Source organism: Puma concolor, chromosome A1, assembly GCF_028749965.1.
Source record: "Puma concolor isolate L17-30 chromosome A1, mPumCon1.1.hap2, whole genome shotgun sequence".
Classification (NCBI taxonomy): domain Eukaryota; kingdom Metazoa; phylum Chordata; class Mammalia; order Carnivora; family Felidae; genus Puma; species Puma concolor.
Window position 1 is genome coordinate 236,063,062 of NC_141667.1, and position 21,981 is coordinate 236,085,042.

At 45.3% G+C, this 21,981-nt stretch overlaps 1 protein-coding gene across 4 annotated transcripts in view; it reads right to left on the bottom strand.

Annotated features, from left to right (window-relative positions):
* WASF3 (WASP family member 3) overlaps positions 1 to 19,124 on the bottom strand; it is a 136,885-nt gene extending 117,761 nt beyond the window's left edge. For 3 of the 4 annotated variants that reach the window (XM_086714837.1, XM_086714855.1, XM_086714797.1), the window contains exon 1: positions 18,974 to 19,124. The gene's annotated coding sequence lies outside the window, so the exon portion shown is untranslated. Of the gene's footprint in view, positions 1 to 1,240; positions 1,262 to 18,973 lie in introns of those variants that run through there. The other variant, XM_086714831.1, reaches the window with a different exon arrangement.
* Between the last annotated feature and the right edge of the window lie 2,857 nt (positions 19,125 to 21,981).

Genomic DNA, 21,981 nt, shown 5'->3' on the forward strand with positions numbered 1-21,981 from the left:
TGAATAGGAAGCAGAATACAACAGCCTTCAAATAACCTGTAAATAGATAAACTGCATTCCAACAGAGCTTCCATCCTACACCACTGAAAGCCTACGGCTGGAGAGAACAAGGCTGGAGAGATGAAAGGTTATATAAAACAGAGTAGAGACATGTGGAAGACCTAAATGACCCTCAACCCCCTGGGGGGAGAAAAAGTGCTACATCACTGAAGACAGATCAAGACTTGGTAGTTCACAGAACTGGCTGCAGGAGAGGGGCTTGAAAGTGAGTGGAACTAGAAGTTGCAGCCTTGGAGAAGCAACGTTTGTGAAGAAGGGTCAGTTATTTAGAGAGACTGGCACGTCTTGGAGACATGGCAGAAAGGGGAAAGAAAGAAAAAAGAGGAAAATTAAGAAACTGCAGAAGTGAAAGCAAAAATAAGACAAACCACCCACCCATCAAAACTGACATCATTAAAAGAACTTTGGGGAACAACTGGAAAGAGTGCTCTCCAACCAAGAAACCTACTCACAAAATAAACAGGGATTCAAAAACGCAAATGAAGTCCATACCCACACAAAACTGCCAGAAGAAAACAGAAAATGTAAATCAAAGCATTTCACTAACAAAACTTCTCCCCCAAAGCATCTGTGAAACCAAAGAAAACTCTAGTATGACACTCAAAACCGAACTGACTACCCTCAAACAAGCACATGTGAATCTAATACAGAAGCTGAGAATGAAAATGGACTGAAAAAGAAACTGAAACAAAAGCAAGCTGAACTTAACTGGGAAAGAAATAGAAGAAAAAAATCCTGTTGCAGAAGATTAAATGAAAAGGTGCCCAAAGGAAATTAACTTCAAATGAAAATTTAATAAAAGGCATTAAGAAAAAGTGAGAAAACAACCAAAAGAAAAAGATAAAGAAATGAGTATGCAGAGAGTGAATGAAACAGAAAACAGGCAAAGAAGGTCAAACATCATGTAATTGAAGACACACGTATTCCAGGGTACGAAGAGTCAAGACTCTGGGAACAGATATTTAAAATACTGAAAGAGGGACGGCACCTGGGCGGCTCAGTTGGTTAAGCATCCGACTCTTGATTTTGGCTCAGGTCATGATCTCACGGTTGTGAGATGGAGCCCTGCATCAGCCTGAAAACTTAGCGAAACATAGGTTTTTATATCCAGCCAAGCTGTCCTTCAACTATCAGTACCATGAAAAATACTCGAACAAGCAAGAACTCAAAAAATGCTTACACAGGCACGCATCCTGAGGATTCCAATCACCCTTCTCAACTCAGGCTCATCATCTGAATCAAAGACACAGAATGATCGGCGTGACTATCTTCTCAGTTCTCCCAAAGACACAAAACTAACACACTTCTACATGCACGGGAGAGAAGTTAATCCATTATAGTCAATGGATGCACTAGACATTGAACTCCATCTAACGAAGGAATGGAACAGGCAGTCAGACATGAGTAAGAGGCAAAGGCAGTGATACACAGGAGACACATAAGAAGCCCGAGGGCACAACATCCTGACTTTGTGGCTTTTTTTTAAAATGTTTATTCGTTTTTTGAGAGAGAGAGAGAGAGAGGATATGAGTGGGGTAGGGGCAGAGAGAGGGAAACAGGATCTGAAGCTGGCCCTGAGCTGACAGCCATGAACCTCACGTGGGACTCAAACTCACGAACCCTGAGATCATTACCTGAGCTGGAGTCAGGCTCAACCGACTGAGCCACCCAGGTTCCCCCTTACTTTGTGGCTTCCAACACACAGGGCTGATAGACCAAGAGCCACAGATGTAAAACATGGCTCTCCTCTTCAACCTCTGTCCCAAGGTAACCTGTAGATTCATTTTAATATATTTACACTGTGGTTTCAACCCCCACCCCCTGGGGGAGATGGCCATGACAGTTCTGGCAAGAACCGTGTGTGTATAGGGCCAAAAGCTCCCCTTCCTAACCTGTGGGAGTAGTCCCATAGATGACCGGAAGCAACCTCAGCCCTCAGTGGGAGATGGCCCTAGCTGTGACCCATGACCTATGCAAACACAGAAAGAAATGTCCCCTCTAACCCCGGCAGCTGCCACTTCTGGGCCTGCCCACTCTCCCACCTTGAGGATGTACTGTCCTTAATAAACTGCTTCGTGCTTGCTACTTTCCGTCTGGCCACCTTTAGTCCAGAGCAAGTGTGGATCCGCACATAAATCTTCTCCTGGGGAAGCCAAGAACTGAGACCTCCATTCACACAATGCAGAATCTCCCACCGGTAACTGGATGACTGAAGACGACTGATGAAGAAGTGCCCAGTCTGTGTATTCAACGGCAGAACTAAAACTAAAAACAAGACTAGGGTCACGGATAGAAGTATATAAACCTACGTTGTGACAAAGCAGAAAACTGCAACAAAAATAATGGGAAGGGGCGCCTGCGTGGCTCACTCGGTTAAGCGTCTTGACTCTTGGTTTCGGCTCAGATCATGATCTCAGTCATGAGATCGAGCCCCAAGTAGGGCTCCACACTGACCATGGAGCTTCTTAAGATCCTCTCTCTCCCTCTGCGCCTCCCCGGCTTACGAGCGAGCGCATACACTATAAATAAGTTAAGTAAGTGAGTAAAATGGGGAGGTAAAAGAGAAAGAAAAAAACAATAAAATCACTACCGTATTGGTGACAGGTGAGAATCAAAAGAAGCCATGTCAAGGCGACATACAACAGAGTAAAATGGGTTCAAAAGGTTAAAAAGGGGGAGGGTGTACTATACAGGTACATAATTGAAAAGTAACCGCTAGAACAAGAATTTATTCCTTCCTAGATATGAAGTTGTCTTTACCAAGCTCAAGGAAAACACACGTAATAATGAGTGAACACAGTAAGTTCGATACACACGGTAACTGTATCATAGATAACAACAGAGCAGAAAACAAGTATCTCAGTTATAACAATTCATGTGAATGAACTAAACTTGCCTACTTAAAAGATTTTCAAACTTCCTCAGAGAGCAAAGGCCAACCCTGTCCCATAGTAACGAGAAGACAGATTTAAGATGCAAGATTCAAAAAGGCTAAAAATAAAGCGATGCACAAAAACTTATCAGGCAAATGGAAGCAATTAGGTGGCAATCATACCAGACAAGATAAAAGTTAAGACAAAAAGTATTCAAGCGGATGAATGCTAAAAGCTATTATTTCACAATGCAAAAAAAAGTATTAATATCTATGAATCAAATAACAGAAACTATAACCAATCCAAGAAAAAATACAATCTCTATAAATAAGAGACACGCACTACTCAGTACCCAAAACAGATCAGGAAGGAAAATAAACAAAGACTAAAAGTAAATGATCTAGGGGCGCCTGGGTGGCTCAGTCGGTTGAGCATCCGACTTCAGCTCAGGTCATGATCTCGTGGTCCGTGAGTTCGAGCCCCGCGTCGGGCTCTGTGCTGACCGCTCAGAGTCTGGAGCCTGTTTCAGATTCTGTGTCTCCCTCCCTCTCTGACCCTCCCCCGTTCATGCTCTGTCTCTGTCTCAAAAATAAATACACATTAAAAAAAAAAAAAGTGATCTAAACAACATAACCAATAAAGAAGGGTTTTTTTGGACATATATGAACGCCATGCTCTAAGAATAGAGAATATACCTCCTTTGAACAAACACAAAACATTAATCCCAGGATAAGGCACAAATAAATCATGAACGTAATCATGAAACAGCAATATTACCAACAATAACCAGTGATCAAAATTGCAAAGAAAACTGAAAGTAAGACTGGAAACAATGTAAAATGGTACAAGAAGGGAAACATAAATGAATTATGGTACACACAATGGAATCACACACAGCAAGAAGAATAAATGACCCAAGAGTACTTGCAACAACATGGACAAATTTTTAAAAATTGGTGAACAAAAGATCTAAATACAAAACCATTTATAATGATCAAAATTCAAAACCAGGCAAAACTCATCAGCTTAGAAGTCAGCATAGGGGATGCCCTTGGAGAGCGGGGTGGTCATGACTTAAAAGAGACACTGGAATGTTCTAGGTGCTAGTTTCATGGGTGATGGAATACATTTTGTGAAAATGCACCAAGCTCCACACTTCTGATGTGATTTTTACCAGTATCAATAAAATTAACATTTTTTCTTAAAAATCAGAGAAAAGCTAGAAATTATTTTTTTAAAACCTTCCCACCAAAAACCTTAAACAACTCTTGGAAGAAAGAGAATATAAAAACAAGTCACAGAATTCCTAAAAAATAATGATAATGAAAATATTACATATCAGACTCCATGGAAGAATTTAAAGTACTAATCAGAAACAAATCCAGAGCCCTAACCACCTACGTCAATTTTTTAAGAGCAGAAAATGAATGCATTCCATTCCTAACTCAAAAAGCTAAAAAGGAGGACAAGGTCAACCAAAAGGAGTACAAAGAAGGCCCCTCACTCAGTTGGTGGAGCTTGCAACTCTTAAGATCAGGGTCATGGTTCGAGCCCCACGTTAGGTCTAGAGATTACTCTAAGATAAATACATTTTTTTAAAGATGGTAACTGTAAAGATACAAAAGCAGAAATTAACTTAATAAAAATTCTCATTCTTTAAACAAAAAAAAAAATGAGTTCATGTATATGAGGGACCTAGAGTCGTCAGATTCACAGACAGAAAGGAGAATGGTGGTTGCCAGGAGCTGGGGGAAGGGAAGAACGGGGGGTGAATATTCAACCAGCACAGAATTTGGATTATGGGAAGGTGAAGCAGCTCTAGAGCGGAATGGTACTCATGGCTGCACTTAATGGACGTAATGCCACAGACCTGTACAGCTGAAATAACAAAACAAAACATACACTAATTTCAGCAAAGGAAAAAAGGAGCGAATACACGAATACAAAAAAGATAAAATCTATAAATCATAAAAGAGTACCCTGCCCCCTTGCATGCAAACACATTTAAAAACCTAGATGAGGGGCGCCTGGGTGGCGCAGTCGGTTAAGCGTCCGACTTCAGCCAGGTCACGATCTCGCGGTCCGTGAGTTCGAGCCCCGCGTCGGGCTCTGGGCTGACGGCTCGGAGCCTGGAGCCTGTTTCCGATTCTGTGTCTCCCTCTCTCTCTGCCCCTCCCCCGTTCATGCTGTGTCTCTCTCTGTCCCAAAAATAAATAAACGTTGGAAAAAAAAAAAAATAAATAAATAAATAAAAACCTAGATGAAATAGGTAATTTCTTAGGAAATACAGCGTATCAAAACGGACCCCAGCAGAGACAATGCTTAAACCAACTAACTTCCCTAGAAGAATCAGAAAAAGTTACCAAAGAACTACCTTACGAAAAGAGGACCAAACCAGAGAGCCCAGAGGAAATCTACCAAACTCTTAAAAAACAGACAGTTCCAATATAACTTAAATTGTTTTAAAACATGAAAAATAAAGAGTAACTTCCAAATTCTTTTTATGAATCAAGTATAACATAAAAAACTATAACATTAATACCTGAACCCAATTAAGATAGTAAAAAAAAAAAGAACACCTTTACAAACGAATAGCACTTAGGAACACCGATGCAGAGATATGAAATAAAATATTAAAGAAAAAAAAAAAACCCAGGGCACCTAGGTGACTCAGTCAGTTAAGCGTCCAACTCTTGATTTCAGCTCAGGTCATGATCTCATGGTTTGTGGGATCAGGCCCCATGTCAAGGGTCTACACTGACAATGTGAGGCCTGCTTGGAATTCTCTCCCTCTTTCTTTCTCTGCCCCTTCCCTGCTCACACACATACATACTCTCTCTCTCAAAAATAAATGAATAAACTTAAAGGAATAAAAAAAAAAAACCAGTATTATTGTTATTCAGTATTAGCAAATTGAATAATACAACTCACCATACTAATAAATCTAATGAGAAAAAATACATAATAACCTCCAAAAAGGCCTGATAAAAACCCTTGACAAAATTCAGTATCCATTCCTAATTTTGGAAAACCATCTCTTGAATAAATAGGAATGAAGGAATGCTTCTTAACATGACTTTACCGGTACCTATAGAGAGAGTGTGTGTGTAGGAGTACCCACACAAGAGAGCACACCCACAAGAGAGTACGCACACAAGAGAGCAGGGGTGCCAACATCTTACTGGGTCAAAACTAGAGGCATGCCCACTTAAGGCCAAGAACCAAGCAAGGATGCCCAATACGTTGTCTACTATTTAACACTGTTCTGGAGGCATTCACCAAGAGAAAACAATTAAAAACACAAACAGTGAAAAAGGAGAAATAAAACTCTCTACTAGCTGATCACATGACAGTAAACCTGGAAAATCAAAAGAATCAGTGATAAAAAATAACTCAAGAAAGGGAATTCAGCAAGGCAGCACGATATAAAATTAACAAACAAAAAAACAATAGCCTTCGTGTACACAACCGATAACCAGTCAGGATATGTAATGGAAGAGAAAAGCCCATTTGTAACAGCAAGAGAAAAGAACGCACACTTAACAAGAAATGTTCAAAACATCCATGAAGAAATCTACAGACTCACACTCCTGAAAAGGCACACCCTGTGAGACTTCCGCATTCACCATTCGTGGATGAGATATCACAACTTCAGTAGACTGGCAGTTGGTTCTCCCTAAACTAATTTACAAATATAACACCACTGCAATAAAAATTACTCGGAAGCTTCTTTATGGAGCTAGACAAGTTGACACTCAGTTAACACTGAACTGGAACGAGGGAGAAGTAGCCCTACCAGATACGAGAACAAAGTTCCATGATTAAAATTGTGGTTGTAGCACTCGAAGAGGCAGACAGACCAGGGAAATGTAACAGAAAGTACAAAAACAGACCCAACCTATATACGGAAACCTAGTAATATATAATAATGGTGGCATCTCAAATGACTTGGGCAAAGATGAGCTTCATCAATGTTGGGACAAGTGAATAGCCATGTGGAAGATAAAATGAGACCCATTCATAATATCACACACCAGAATAAACTCCAAGTACAGCAGAAATCAAAATGTAAAAGCTGAAAGCTACCTAACTTCTTAAGGAAATCATTGGTGAAGCCTTCTGTAACATGGGTGCAGGGAAAGGTTTTCAGACCTTGACTTAAAATCCATACCCGAAAATTACATGTGAATCTTTGCCCAGAGGTCAGCATCCTTAACCCCCATGGTAAGGGTCAACTGTACTTCCTCCGTGTTTAGTTTGCTGTTTTGTTCCTAACTCCGTGAGATGGATGTACAGATCACTGAATGTTTTTCAATCTTCTTTCCTAACATGTATTTATGGCTATAAACTTTCCTCTAAGTATAACTTTAGCTGCATCCCACAGATTTTGATATGAAGTATTTTTATATTAATTCTGATCAAAATATTTTGTCAATATTTAAAATTCTCATTGCAATTAAAGATCTTCCATAATTTGTGGGTATTTAGAAATGATTTTACTTTTTGCTATTGATTTTAGTTTAATGCAGAGAATACTGTACTGTTTGACCTCAATCCTCTGAAATATCCCATAAGCTGACAGCTTATCCACATGAACTGGTAAATAATGTGTATTCTGCAGTTGTCAGGGGCAATGTCTAGACATGCAAGGCAAGTTTATTGTTCAATTATTGTGTTGTTCAAATCTTCTATATCCTTACGGAATTCTGTTCGCTACAATACCAGGGTAGTACAAAAAATAACTCACTCTACGATTGTGAATGTATCCATTTCATCTCCCTATTTCTTTTATAATCACTGAAATTATTTTCAGATGATCTAGACACTCTATTAAAGAAAATAGAAAGATGAATAACCTCACTACACCAATAAAAATGGCAGCAATTTTTTCCACTAATTATTACCCAAAATGGGATAATATCACCTCTCTCAAAAATAAAAACCATCGTTATAGACATCCTCCAAAGTTTCATTGGGTCAGATCCAGTAACTGCAGACAGCAGATCAATTTGTTTAACTACTTAGAGGTATATTTTGCAACCTCATTCATGCTGCTGGGCTCATGGGAAAGGTTATCAATGCTCTACAATACATTCCACAGATAAATTACGGAGACTCTTCCACAATTTTTCCGGACCAAAATTACCTTGGTCCTGCTCTCTGGCAAAGATCATCCGTGCCCCTTCAGCGCCCACTGCACCGTATCCCATCGGGGCCCGATGCAATCTTAGAATCACTCTCCCGCAGTGCTCCAGAGAACAATCGTTAGGATCTGAAACCCATCGCCACCTCTGCTGGATGGCAGAATCTCTGACGATCTGTTCGCGTGGTTCTTCCAAAACTCTCATAGCTCAGGTATGCAACCGGCACCTATTCCGATCAGTCTTCATTAGCGTCCTCCCGTTTTCTCAGGGGGGTGTTGTCTCCCACTCTGGATCAAGCACCCCTCCTGCCCAATCCCTTGGCACCTTACACTTTCCCACCTACAGCTATACACCACAGTGATCTTTTCACTTGTTTTTCTCAGCGGTTACACCATCAGCCCCTGGAGGAAAGGGCCATCTGATTCATCCTGATACCCTCAGCATCTAGCAATGCCTAGCAGGTGCACACACTGTCTTTCTACCTTGTCCCCTACAATCTATTCTCTACACGACACTGCTGGTGACCTTTTTAAAATCTAAGCCACATAGTATCGTTTCCCTGCTCAAAAACTTGCAATGGCTTTCCATTTGACTCAGAATAAAATCCAAAATGCCACCACAGTCTACCAGACCCTACATGATCTGGTCCTTTATTACCTCTGTAACTGCACACGCACACACACACACATGCGCACACACACACACACACACATGCACACACACACACCCCACTTACTCATACTACCCTCCTACCACCTCAAGGGTCTTTGCACCTGCTGTTCCTGCTCCCATAAGGCTCTTGGCCAAAATATCTGCCGGACTGGCGCACTTGACCTTCATCACGCCTCTGTCGACTGTCACCCCAGAGACACCTTCCCTGACCACTTCCTTGACCACACTATCAAGAATGGCAGTCCCCGATACACTGTCCCCTTGCTCCTGTATTTTTTCTAGAGCCATTATCACTACATGTATTTATGCTGTTTATTTATTATCTTTCCCCCCCACTCGAACGGGATCTCTCTGAGAAAGGGCACTTATCCTCTAGAAGAGGGGTCGGGATTTTTTGCTCTAAAGAATCAGATAGTAAATATTTTGTACTCTGCAGGTTAGACAGTTCCTGTCACAACTACTCACCTCTGCCTTATAGCACAAAAGCAGCCACAGACAGTGTGTAAACGAATGGACAAGCCTCTACTCCAATAAAATTTTCTTTACAAAATCAGGCAAAAGTCCAGATTGGGCCCGAAGGCTATTGTTTACCAACCCCTGTTCTGGAACAAGCTTGGCATGCAGTACATTGACTTTGAATTAATCAATCATTTCTCCATTTTTGGTCTCCAAAAAGTCTACCTCTAATTGACAACATAAAATACCAGCACTCCAACCTAATCAGGAAAGAGAACTTCAAACCAGCTTCTATACACCTTTTACCAAAAAATCCATTTGAGGCTCATCATATTCCTGAATGGCTGTTTTGACAGAGATGCAGTGCATTCACTGTTGCCACCAGAAAGCACATGAACCATGCGAGTTTAACCCTCTGCAGAAACGCTGTTATTAAGATGTGTTTTCCCTTCATCTAAAAAACAGAATATAATCAGCCTCAGAAAAACCACGTCCTATGGGCTGCACACCCCTCACTGCGGCTCTCAGTGTAACCAATACGAACCCCAAGTGAGGGTGTGGGGAACATATTAAGGAAAGGAAACTGGTATGTTTTCTACAGATGGTGAAAACTGCAGCGCAGAGCTGACGATGTTTCCCCCTTTCACCACCAGGATGCTCGGCCAAGTTCCCAGCCTGCAGACTGGTTAGTTATGTCACCAATATCTACGTCCTCTCTTCTCGGGGATTCAGAGTCAGCCTACGGGATTCAGAGTCAGCCGACATTTTCAGCCTTCAGCACATTAAATGAGGCCACGTCGGAGTTCAGCCAGGGGGATGAGAGGTGATATGTGCTGGCCCATAAAACCTCCACGGGACTTGGCTCTCTCCCTGCCCACCAGCTGAACCGAGCAGGAGGAAGTTCCTACTTCCTAATGGAGGCTGAGTCACAGGTGGAAAAAGCTGGCCTACCAGAAGGGCCCCGTGGAAGACGACCCCATGAGGAACACAAGCACTAAGCAACAGATGCTTTTGGGGCTGAGTCACTGACGCCTTGCACGAGTAAAATTCTAGCCCTCCACAACTAAAACACCCACCTGGGAGGCTGGGCCCGTGTTCGAAGAATAGGTTTCATTGTTTTCATTCATGATCTTCACATGGTTTTGATTCTCGTTATTTATATTCAGCTTCATCACTATGAGTATTTCCTAGAAGCTAATTTAAATCTTTACGTAATGGGGGACGAGGGACAAGCCCCCACTGTTTGCATTCAATAAAATCATAAGCATCTCAAACAACAAAATCTGAACAAATATATTTGGATAAAACATAAACACTGCAACAAAACCCTATTTGTAACATTCACTTGTACACAGTTGGTCAAAGTTGTATCAGGGTCCAGAACCAGAGGGCATGCTGGGTGAATACTAAAATGCAGGGCAATATGTTTTATCTCAAATGTAATTTGACAATCATCAGAAACCAAAGAGCCTAAGAAATGACACCATACGTTTCTAAACCCCCATCTAGCAACAATAAGTAACTATAAATGTAGCTTAAAACGAAAATTGTTCTAGACCCTGTAATACCTAATGCCTCTATAATTCTATCAAATGATACCATGAGGTTTTGTTGTTACCACATTTTTTTTTTTTTTTTTGGACAGGTAGTATGGAATATGCTGGACATGTCAGAAATGGAAGAAGTTTTTAATTAATCTATGCAATACAACAGGCAAACTCAGGTATGAACTTCATTATCACTGATAGGCCTTGCAATCCTCCAATTTTAGCTTTCAAAAAGAAGTAACATTTTAATAATCTTCCGCCCTGGGATATCTCAAAGGACAATCCACATCTTAGTAAAGCCTTTGGAAACAATGTTGTTTGCAGTGTGTAATTAAAATCTGAAGACAGGTGATTGGGGAATTAAGGGGTCTCTGTACATTTCTGTTTTTAAATCAAAAACCGGATAATTAACTCTAAAAGATGTACACAAACAGGAGATAAGTACTATGGAAAACCGAGAACCAAGTTATGTTTCAAACGTTATAGGTTTGGTTATAAACAAAATGTGTTTTTCTGTTTCTGTTGAAAATGGGCATGTAACCTATATTGGAAAACTACAATCTTCCCGCCAAAATTAAAATCTTACTTTTCAAGAGATGGAAGGCAAGTCAGTTCCTCTTCGTTGTAAGCTGTGAACAGCCTCTCTCAGAATGATACAAACACAAACACAAGCTGCTCCCTCACTTTCTTGCCACTCTTCTGGTTAATGTCATCCCTCTACTGGACTAGATACTTCACTCCCTGAGTGTTTAGACAGTGTTCCTTCCACGCACCACAGGGAGGAGTTTAAATCCATGAACCTCTCCGTAAGTGTTCATTCTAAACTGCACAGAATATGGCCCCGAAAAGAGTTACAAAGTCAAATTCAGAGCCGAACTGTGCCTAGGTAATAACTCTAACACAGGACTACATGACAAAACAAGGGGGGGGGGGGGGGAGTGTCATGCACGTCTTTTGGGGGGCTTAAAACAAAAGTGCAACATGAGTAGAGCAAAATGACTCAGTCCGGACTCTTAAAAGTAGAAAGTAGTGATAGTGTTCTGCTTTTCCTATGGTCCTCAATCAAAACCCATGACACGTTCAGTCAATGAAAACATATTTGTTGAGTATCTGCTATGTGCAAGGAAGACACCATTTCTTCCATTTAGCTGATAAAATATGGCCACATGGGCTCTTAGTTCGGTCAATCACATCCATACTTTTATATGCAACACAGTTTCACTGAGCTACTCGTGTGCACAACATGGATAACAGCACTCCGCGAGAGGAACCACAGCTACAGGGTAATAACATCTTCAGGATGCACTGGAGCACAGCTTTAAAAATCCAAGATGTGGGCGCCTGGGTGGCTCAGCCGGTTAAGTGTCCACTTCGGCTCAGGTCACGATCTCACAGTCTGTGAGTTCGGGCCCCGCATCAGGCTCTGTGCTGACAGCTCGGAGCCTGGAGCCTGCTTCGCATTCTGTGTCTCCTTCTCTCTCTGCCCCTCCCCTGCTCACGCTCTGTCTCTCTGTCACTCAAAAATTAATAAACATTAAAAAAAAAATTTAAAAATCCAAGATGGCTTTCAGTCGCCAGTAAAAGGAAGTATTCAAGGACCAAAGATCACAAAGGCTTTGGGCAAATGGCCAGCTGGAGCCCAGGAGGCACTGGGTGTTACCACTGGCCAGTAAGGTTATGACCTAAACAACAGTCTGTAAGTGGCCACAGTGTTTAAGAGGTTACTTAACAAAGCTGGAGCACATCTACTAAGAGCCGGCTGTGGATGAGGCACCGTGCCGTCTGGTGCCTGCCCACAAGGAGCTTACAGTGAGTCTGCAAGACAATTTACCTCTGTTTTCCCTCTCCAGGTATTGAGGACTGGTGCTTTGTCCGATTAATGCTATTATCACCAATAACCAGAACGGTCCACAGTAGGCATTCAATCATGTGAAAAGAACCATAAAGCAAAAACTAAAGAGAAATGTTAATAAAACACTGAAAAAGTTCAAAAATATACAGTGCAGCAGAAGACATCTTTAGATCAATACAAGACCACTGCTCCCAGAGGTCGGAGGGCCCCCTAAGAACAGGCCCAAGGGAAGATTCCATCCCGGATGCTGAGCCCAGAGCTGAGGCTCAGAAGCTCCTACTAGACCTGAAAGAGGAGAAATCACCCTGGGATATTCAGGATGTTTAAACCACACCCCCCCCCCCAAAAAAAAGAGAGCATCAACAGGAGAAAAGAGAAGAAAAGAGCTAACCTCAAAGAGAAGAGGCACAGATCCAGGGAAGAAGAACCAGAACAGGGTGGCTCCAAAGATTAAGGCCGAAATCTGAGTATGGAAAAATTATCCTAATCTAGGGACATCTGCTAAGACAGGAGGATAGGCTCTTACACAAAACAAACAAAACTGACCTTGAGGTAAGCAGCACAGCACTGACAGCAGAAAGCGTCCACTCAAAGCAAAACAGGACAGCACTGTCGCGGACCATACGACCTTCACGGGACGCCAGGACCTAGAAAAAGGCACGGCCATGCCCAGAGCACCCCACCCTGAGAAGGCTCAACCAGTCCTAAGAAAAGCATGTCTTAAATGGAAGGGACAAAAAGGCGTTCTTAAAAAAAAAAAAAAAAAAAAAAAAAAGGTTAATAAAAGAAAATAAAGTCAATGTTTAAAAAAAAACAACAAAAAACAACTCCCCTTGAACCAGACGTGCCTCCCTAGCGAATGCCCTTCTCTCCTCTCCATAACCAAGGTTTAGAAGCACCGCGTAACCCGACCAGCCTCCCCACCCGAGTACAATCCTTGGTCCGTGGCAGTAAGGCTCCCCTGGGACTCCTCCTGTGAAACCAGTAATGACATCCCAGAGCGGAAGCCAATGGACATTCTGTACCCACTGTCTGTCTGGATCTCTTGCTAGCTAGCACCCTCTCCCCTTGGTTCCTCAACATGCTCAAATCCTTGCACTAAAAAAAAAAAAAGTCCCCACATTCCCTGGCGTCCTGGAGCCACCCTTCACCATCACCACGCCCGAGAGCTGTCCCCACACCCTGTCCCCACATACTTCCTGGCTCCCGCTGTTATACCCTCTCACGATCTGGCCATCCCGCTCCTGTCCCCATTACCGTGTCACCGCTGCCACCTCCTATATCACTAATGACTTCCTGGCTCTCAGCACCCCTCTTTGCTGACGTTCTTTTGGACCACGGCTTCCAGACGCCATTCGTGCCCCCCTCCCCCCACAACTGTCCTTCTCGGTCTCACAGTGAGAGCCTACCCTCTCCTGCGTATCTTTTGAACACAGGAGCTCCCCAGGTCACATTTGACACACTCCTTTCTTCCGTACGTGCTTCTTGAATAACTCCATCCACTCCAACAGCCTCCGTTCACAAATACGGGCAAAGGCAGAGGTTCTGGAACTTTCTCTGTTCACGGCACCCTTAGCGTCTCGGGCCAAAAGAAACGCCTGACTGCTGCATTGTTGGACAAGTTCAAATAACTTAAGTATTCATGCCCTAACAACTTATTACCTATTTTTAAAAAGCACATTTCAATTGAGGGAAAAAAAAATCAGTATTTTTATGTCTGAATAAACCACCAGTATTTACTTATGGTACGCGTGCACCTGTTGGGCACCTCACAATTTCTCGAACCTTGGAGCTGGACTGGATATCACCTCGTGCATGTCCTACTACACACTGAATCTCACAGGGAACCCAACCACTGAACACCCAGCCTTACAAACGTTATCAACGAAAAGAAAGTAATGCAACCGATGGTGGAAACCGTAGATTCCTCTGAGCGAGTATTCCCCACAGGGCAGGACAGATGTTATGGACTGCTGAGTTTCCTTCCACAATTCAATATTCAGCAGTCTCCCTGTGAGTGCACTGCATCACATCAGCACACAGTCTGGGAACTGTGGTCGAAGGACTCTCAGATGTCTGTCTCAAGTCCAGACATCCCCCAACAGCCGGATCCCTAACGCAGTCGACTAACCACCGTGTCCCGCGGCCACCTGAAACTTAACGAAGGCAGGTGCACCGGGCATCGTTTCTTCCAAATGGCCGCTGCTCCGTTGAGAAAGGCACCATCATCCACCCGGCTGGCCACCCAGGACTCAGCGCTGCCCAGAACTCCCGCCTCTCCTAGCTCCCCCACATGTACCCCCACCAACCGACAACCAAGTCCCAGTAATTCTACCTCCTCGACCTTCCCTCCTTCCACCCTTGCTCCCTTCCATCCATTCTGCAAAGGGCAAATCTGATCATGCCCTTCTGCTTCAGAATTCCGCAACTGTTTCCTTTCGTCCACGGAAGAGTCCGAACCCCTTACGACAGGAATCGCAAGGCCCTATGGCGCACAGCCCCGGGTCGCTCCTCCTGCCCCATTTCTTGCCGCTTCCCTGAGCCCATCCACACCTTGTCACACCACCAGACTAAATTTCTTCAGGTGTTCCAATATACCATGTCCCTGACTGCCTTCACCAAGCCTCTCCTTGACCCAGACTCTGACCAATTCCTTCCCTTGTATTTCTCCCGGAGGCTTTTCTCATCTCTCTGAATAGTCCCTAAGCTTCAGTTTCCAGTCACCCTCTAAGCTCCAGTAGCTGAGCCCTTTCGGAGCACTTACCATATACCACACTAGTTAACTAAATGTGTGCCCCATCGGTTAAAACTGTCCGATGGGGCACCTGGGTGGCTCAGTAGGTTAAGCAACTGACTTCAGCTCAGGTCATGATCTCACAGCTCATGGGTTCGAGCCCTGCATCAGGCTCTGTGCCGACGGCTCAGAGCCTGGAGCCTGCTTCGGATTGTGTCTCCCACTCTCTCTCTCTCTGCCCCTGCTCATGTTCTGTCTCTCTCGCTCTCAAAAATAAACAAACATTAAAAAAAATTTTTTTTGTAAAACTGTCCAAGAACCCGAGGACCAGATGCTAAAAGAGGCATCTACCTTGTTTGCCTTTGTATCCCCAGCACGTAGAATAAGCTCTGAAGTACAGCGAATGAATAAAGCAAGCAAACGAATGGACTAGGCCATTCATGTGATGCTCTGCACCCCTCTCTGCTTACTAACTCCCATCACGGCACTGATCACACTGCACTGAAATCGTTGGTCTCGGCAGACTAACAACATCTTGAGAGCTTTTCTCTCTTATTTCTGCGCTCCCGGTATGAAAATAGTGCTAGGCGCTTTGCGGGCATCCACTCACTGGCTTCTGAAGAAAAAAAAAGTTATTGAAAAAGTTCTGGAAGGCCACACCCCATAGGATCAGGTTTGGTTACCTCTGCAGAAAGACACAGGACAAGGGCACCCAAGAAGAAGAGGAAGAGGAGACTGAGTCTTGTTACTCCATGTATCTCCGTCGTGATACTCAATTTATTTTATAATAACGCCTTATTTACGTATGAATGGCATACACTATTCCTGTATTACCCGCGTAAAAGGCACCATGGGTGAAGACCCAGCCCTGAGCACCCATGGACTGCAAGTAGCATTGGGCTCCAAATGCCCCAGGGCAGGTCCCAAGAAAACCTGACCTTGCAGAGGAAAGCAGGCTTCTGAGCAAAAAGGACTGAGGTGAGCAACAACAGTCTGTACGACCATGTGGGGGGCAGGCCCAAGAAGATATAAGGAATGATAACAGCGTAGAAGTGGGAAATATACTCGACGATTATTTCTCAAAGAAAAGTTCTGGGAACTCTAAATGAAACCACTAGTACTGGACTCCTAGGACAGATAATTCTTTCTTTTTTTTTTTTTTTTTAATTTTTTTAATGTTGATTTATTATTGAGAGACAGAGAGACACAGAGCATGAGCAGGGGAGAGGGAGAGAGAGGAAGAGACACAGAATCCGAAGCGGGCTCCAGGCTCTGAGCCGTCAGGACAGAGCCCGACGTGGGGCTCGAGCCCACGAACCGTGAGATCATGACCTGAGCCGAAGTCGGTTGCCCAACCAACTGAGCCACCCAGGCGCCCTGACAGGTAATTCTTTTAATACTTATAAACAGACAACTGTTTTAACGGAACCATTCCAATAACCAAGAAGTGACTTACCACATGCAGGTTACTCTGGGAAGGGTAAAGTAGGTGTACAAAGACACGCTGAGAACACACAGGGGGCTACGATGCCGACACCACCACTTAGTAAAGTGCAGTTTCGCCTTTTCTTTTTTTTTTTCCCAGAATTTTTTAAAAACAGAGTAGTACACCATTGGCTATTGGGGTCATAAGTTTCAAGGAAACAGATAAAACGCTGTTACAGAGCAACTTCATGTCAGCAACTGGAAACGCAAGAACAATTTTTATGTAGACAGTTCCAGAACAAGCTTCTTTTCACGGTTTTAAGACAACAGTGAATACAGGTCAAACTGCAAATGTATGATGAAGTCAAGCAAACTTCCCAACCTAGTGAGTTTTAAACATCCGAAAGGGCACAACTTTTGTGAATATAAATTAAGATCTTCAAAAATGAAGAAAACTGAGCACTCTGTGGAGGCTATTAGAAAGGAGACCAGAGGGGCGCCTGGGTGGCGCAGTCGGTTAAGCGTCCGACTTCAGCCAGGTCACGATCTCGCGGTTCGTGAGTTCGAGCCCCGCATCAGGCTCTGGGCTGATGGCTCGGAGCCTGGAGCCTGTTTCCGATTCTGTGTCTCCCTCTCTCTCTGCCCCTCCCCCGTTCATGCTCTGTCTCTCTCTGTCCCAAAAATAAATAAAAACGTTGAAAAAAAAAATTAAAAAAAAAAAAAAAAAAAAAAAAAGAAAGGAGACCAGATACACAATAAGAACTGCCTATGGGAAAGGTCAAACCCAGCTTTCCTTTGTTTAACCTCTCTAGTAGATAAAAGAACTAGCTTTAAAGAATCACTGCATTGTTTCACTGCTAGAAAAGGAAAGTTGAGTAAAGCATACACAGAAAAGAAGCAACCAAGGTTCAACAGAATTTGCCCTAGAGGCGACAGAAAAATAAGTCCATTGTAACACTTTGAACTTAGTTTTGATAGAGACGCAGGCTTTTTAAGTTTTAGACAAACCGATTTTTTTAAATGAGGCTAGCCCCTCCCCTCAAGAAAAACCAAAAATGTGGATTCTGAATCTTAAAATTTCGTGCCCCGGTATGCATTTGATTTGGAGAAGCAAGCACAAAGCAAAAACTGACCTTTGAATGTTCGGTCTTTTAAAAACTGAGAAATTACTGCTGGTAGTTAAGTACGATTTCAACTGACCCCCAAATGAGAAAGAATTCCTAATACGCCCGACGGCGGCTAAGAAAAATGAGATGTTCCCATTCATCCCTAAGCCCATCGCTTAGCTTGTTAATAATTAAGAACTCTGCTCTCCGCCACGGAACTATCCCTTGCAGGGAGGCTGAAGCAAGAAGAAATCGCCATTGCCCGTAAGTACCACGGACGGAGAGGGGAAGGTTTTCCACGCGCTGGAGCTCCGGCGCGGAGGACGGCGAGAGCCAGGCGCCGCGGCCCCCGCCCGCCGCGCAGGCAAAGTCTCCCGGGGACGATCCATGCCCGCGAAGCGGCTCCCGGGCGCTCAGCCCTCTCCTCTTGCCCTGCAGCGCGCCCCCTCGCCGGCTGCCCGACCCCCCTGCCCTGCGCTCGGGGAGCCGAGCCTGGTTGCGGAGGCCGGGAGCCCCGCGGGCCTGCAGACCCGGGGGAGGGGGCACCCGGCGCAGAGGCGCGGGGAGGGCGAAGCCGGGGGTGGAGGGCCCGACCCGGGGCGGCAGGCACGCGGGGAATGGGCCACATGCCGGCAGGGCGCGCAGAGCCACGGGATGTGAAGGTCCCGGACGCCGGGCAGCCCCGAGCATCGTGCGTGGGGCGCGAGCGGAGGCCCGGGCGCCACCTGCGGCCGGGATGGCGGGCGCCTGCCCCGCAGCCCGGGAAGCGCGCACCGAGCAGCGCCGGGGCCGAGGGCCGAGGGACCGCGCGGGGGAGAGCGGCCGCCGGGCCGCGCCGCGACGGCGGGAAGCCCGGGCCGGCACGGGAGCCGGCGCGGAGGATGCGGCCGGGCTGCAGGGCAAGGCGCGGGGTGGCGCCGCGGCCCGCAGTGGGCCCCGCCGGCCGCCCGAGAGCGCCCGGCGCGATGCAGCAACTTCACTTGGCCACGGGGCTGCGGGGACCCGGCCCGCGCCCGCCCCTCCCCCGGGGCAGCCCCTCGGCCCGGAGCCGCGCAGCGAAGGGGCCAGAACCGGAGAGTCCGGCCGGCCGCAGCCCGCACTCACCGGTCCGCGGCTCCGCCGCCGGCGCCGGGGCTGCGCTCCGAGCTCCATGGTCCCGCCGCGCCGCGGCCGCCCGGCGCCCCCGCCCCGCACCACACCGCACGCAGCGGCGCCAGCGACGCCGCCTCCGGCCCGGCCACGGCCGCGGCCACGCCCCCTCTCGGCCGGGGGCCCGGCCGGAGCGAGAGGGGGGCTCAGCGCCGGCTCCACCAACCGGAGGCCGCTCGCCGAGCCGCTTCACCAGGATTGGCGAGCGCTTCAGCCAATGGGGAAATGGAAGGAGCGCGGAGCGTCGGCGCCGAGGGGCGGGGGATTGCGGAGGAGGTGGCTCTCACGATCAGTCCTCCGCCCGCGGCTCCGGATGAGGATTTGGCCGGAGTCGGCCCCGGAGTGGAGAGGTGGGGTTACTTTCGGCTGAGTTTATCATCAGGGGCCCTTCCATCGCCTCTGCTACGGATGGACCCACTGCAGTCCCTTTGAGTTTCCACCCGTACCCTAACCTTACCCGGGTTTTGAGGGCCCCTGCGAACAAGTCCCATCTACCTGTAGGTAGTCAGACGTCCTACAGGATTAAGTTCAGGCAACCTTGAGAGGATTATAGCCATTGTCATCTATTGGTTCCATGCCCTTCTCCAATCCGTTAACATTCTGCCTATTCTCCTATCCTTCTACAGATTCTTCCCTTTTGATTCACCCTATCTCCAGTCGCCCTCCAGCCCAGATGTGAGACAATCCACAGTGCTCATTAAAGATCTGATAACCCTGAAACTAAGCCCCGTGGCAATGAAGCACAGCCAGGCGTAAACTTGATGACTTGACTTGATGACTCAGGCGTAAACTCAAGAATGGAAGAGGAAAGGAAGAGAAGAAAAAAGAAAAGCCAAGTATGTCCTAGTGCCCCCAAGTCCTGAAGAAAAGGGATTTAAAAACTTTAGATAGAGATGTCATCTGTATTTTAGTTGCAAGCCTTTATTCTTCTGTCACTGAAATTGAAAAACTTGAGAAAAAAAATTTCAAATCCCAGGAAAGAGGCCCAAGAAAAACTAATTCAGATTGCCTTGCTCTTGTCTGTACAGATGTGTGATAACTACCCACCTTTGTTCCAGCTGGTAACGGCAACCGCAAGCTAGGAAAAATGAATAGCAGTTGCTAACAGTATTAGCAAAATTTGCACCACCAGAAACAGGTAAGAAAAAGCATGGACCCCTCTTCGGGTGAAATCCATTAACCTACCAAAGGAAGGGTTGGGAAAGCTCTATTTTGAGATAACATACACTCAGTTTCCACTTCGTGTCAACATGAAATATACTGGCAATTAATAAGGTAAATAGAATTTTAGTGAAGTATTTACAGTCCTCTGTATTTGAAATATTGGTACTAGTGTGATAAATTTCCTCTGAATTCAAAGCTGAATTGGTATACAGATTAAAATTACTTTTCTTCATTTTGTCTTCACTTACCCAGGCACTAGCTTTCCTGTCCATATTTAGGTCATTGATTTAATACTCAAAAATGTGAAGCTATAGGATACCCAAAGTGTGTTTTCAGAGTTGACAATCACATTCCCCTTTCCTCTCTTCTTCAGTGACCTCACCTTATGGGAGCTGCTGCTATACTTAGTTTATACCCACTATGAGCCCTTCATCTTACCGTCCTGATGCGCTCAGGATTATTTCATGTAGGTCGCTCTTATCTCTAATCAGATGGTAAGTTCCATGAGGGTAACCTCATTATTTCATTCTCTCGTTCCCTCTCCCCGTGATGCCCAGCACAGTGCTGAACATGTCGTAAATATAATCGTGCCCATAACATACAGAAATTTTTTCAAATGGAGTACTTCTGCGAACCAGGCCTTTAAAGAAACGTTGCTTAGAATAGTCTTGTCAGGGAGACAGCGTGTCACCCTGAACGGTGCTTGAAAAATGTCGCCGTAGCGGGGAATGCATTGGTTGCCTGTAACAGAAACTTGACTAAAATGCTTACCAAATGGGGGTGCTTCTCATCACAAACCAGGACGTCTAGGGACGGTCCTGGCTTCTGCAACACCTCCATGGTGTCATCATACCTCAGGTTCCGTCTATCCATTGGCTCTACTCGTCAAGTGACTTTGTCTTCCTCCTCACAAGATGATCTCTCCCTTTCTGGGCACTGTATCACGTTCTGGGAAATGGTAGGGGTATAGGTAAGGACAAAAGATCGAAGTGGTGCGTGCCGACTGAGTCTTCCTTTCTAACAGTCCTTCTGGGAAGCCCCAACCAGCGCTCTCTGTTTGTTTTTGTTTCTTGCGGGCCAGACCTGTGTCACACTGACCACGTCTCAAAGGAGTCTGAAAGACTAAATATTTCAGGCCAGGGACCTTGTCTACCATGATGTCAGGACTCTGTTAGTAAAAGGAGAAGGAAAATGCAGTTTCTGGCATGGTTGTGGAATAAGTGAACACATGATTGGACCCACCCCCTGTTCATGAGATGACCCACTTTAAAAAAAAAAAAAAAAGTCATTCAAATCTCAAGAAAACAAACAACCCAGTTTAAAAATGAGCAAGGGTGAGCACAGGGTGTTGTATGGAAGCCAATGTGACAATAAGTTATAAATAAATAAACAAACAAATAAATAAATAAATAGAAATGAGCAATGGGCACCTGGGTGGGCTCATTCAGTTAAGCGTCTCACTCCTGATTCCGGCTCAGGTCACGATCTCCTAGTTCGTGAGTTCGAGCCCCGCATCGGTCTTCATCATCACCAAACACTGGAAGCAACCAAGTCCTTCAGTAGGTGAGTGGATGAACAAACTGGTCATCCAGACAGGAGGATGTGATTCGGTGATAAAAAGAATGAGTAATCGGGCCATGAAAAGACATGGGGAACCTTACATGTATATTACTAAGCAAAAGAAGCATATCTAAAAAGGCTACGTTCTGTACGATTCCAACGAGGAGATTCTGGAAAAGGCACAACTATGAAAACTAAAAAGATCAGTGGTTGCCAGGGGCTGGGGGCGGGAGGGGTGA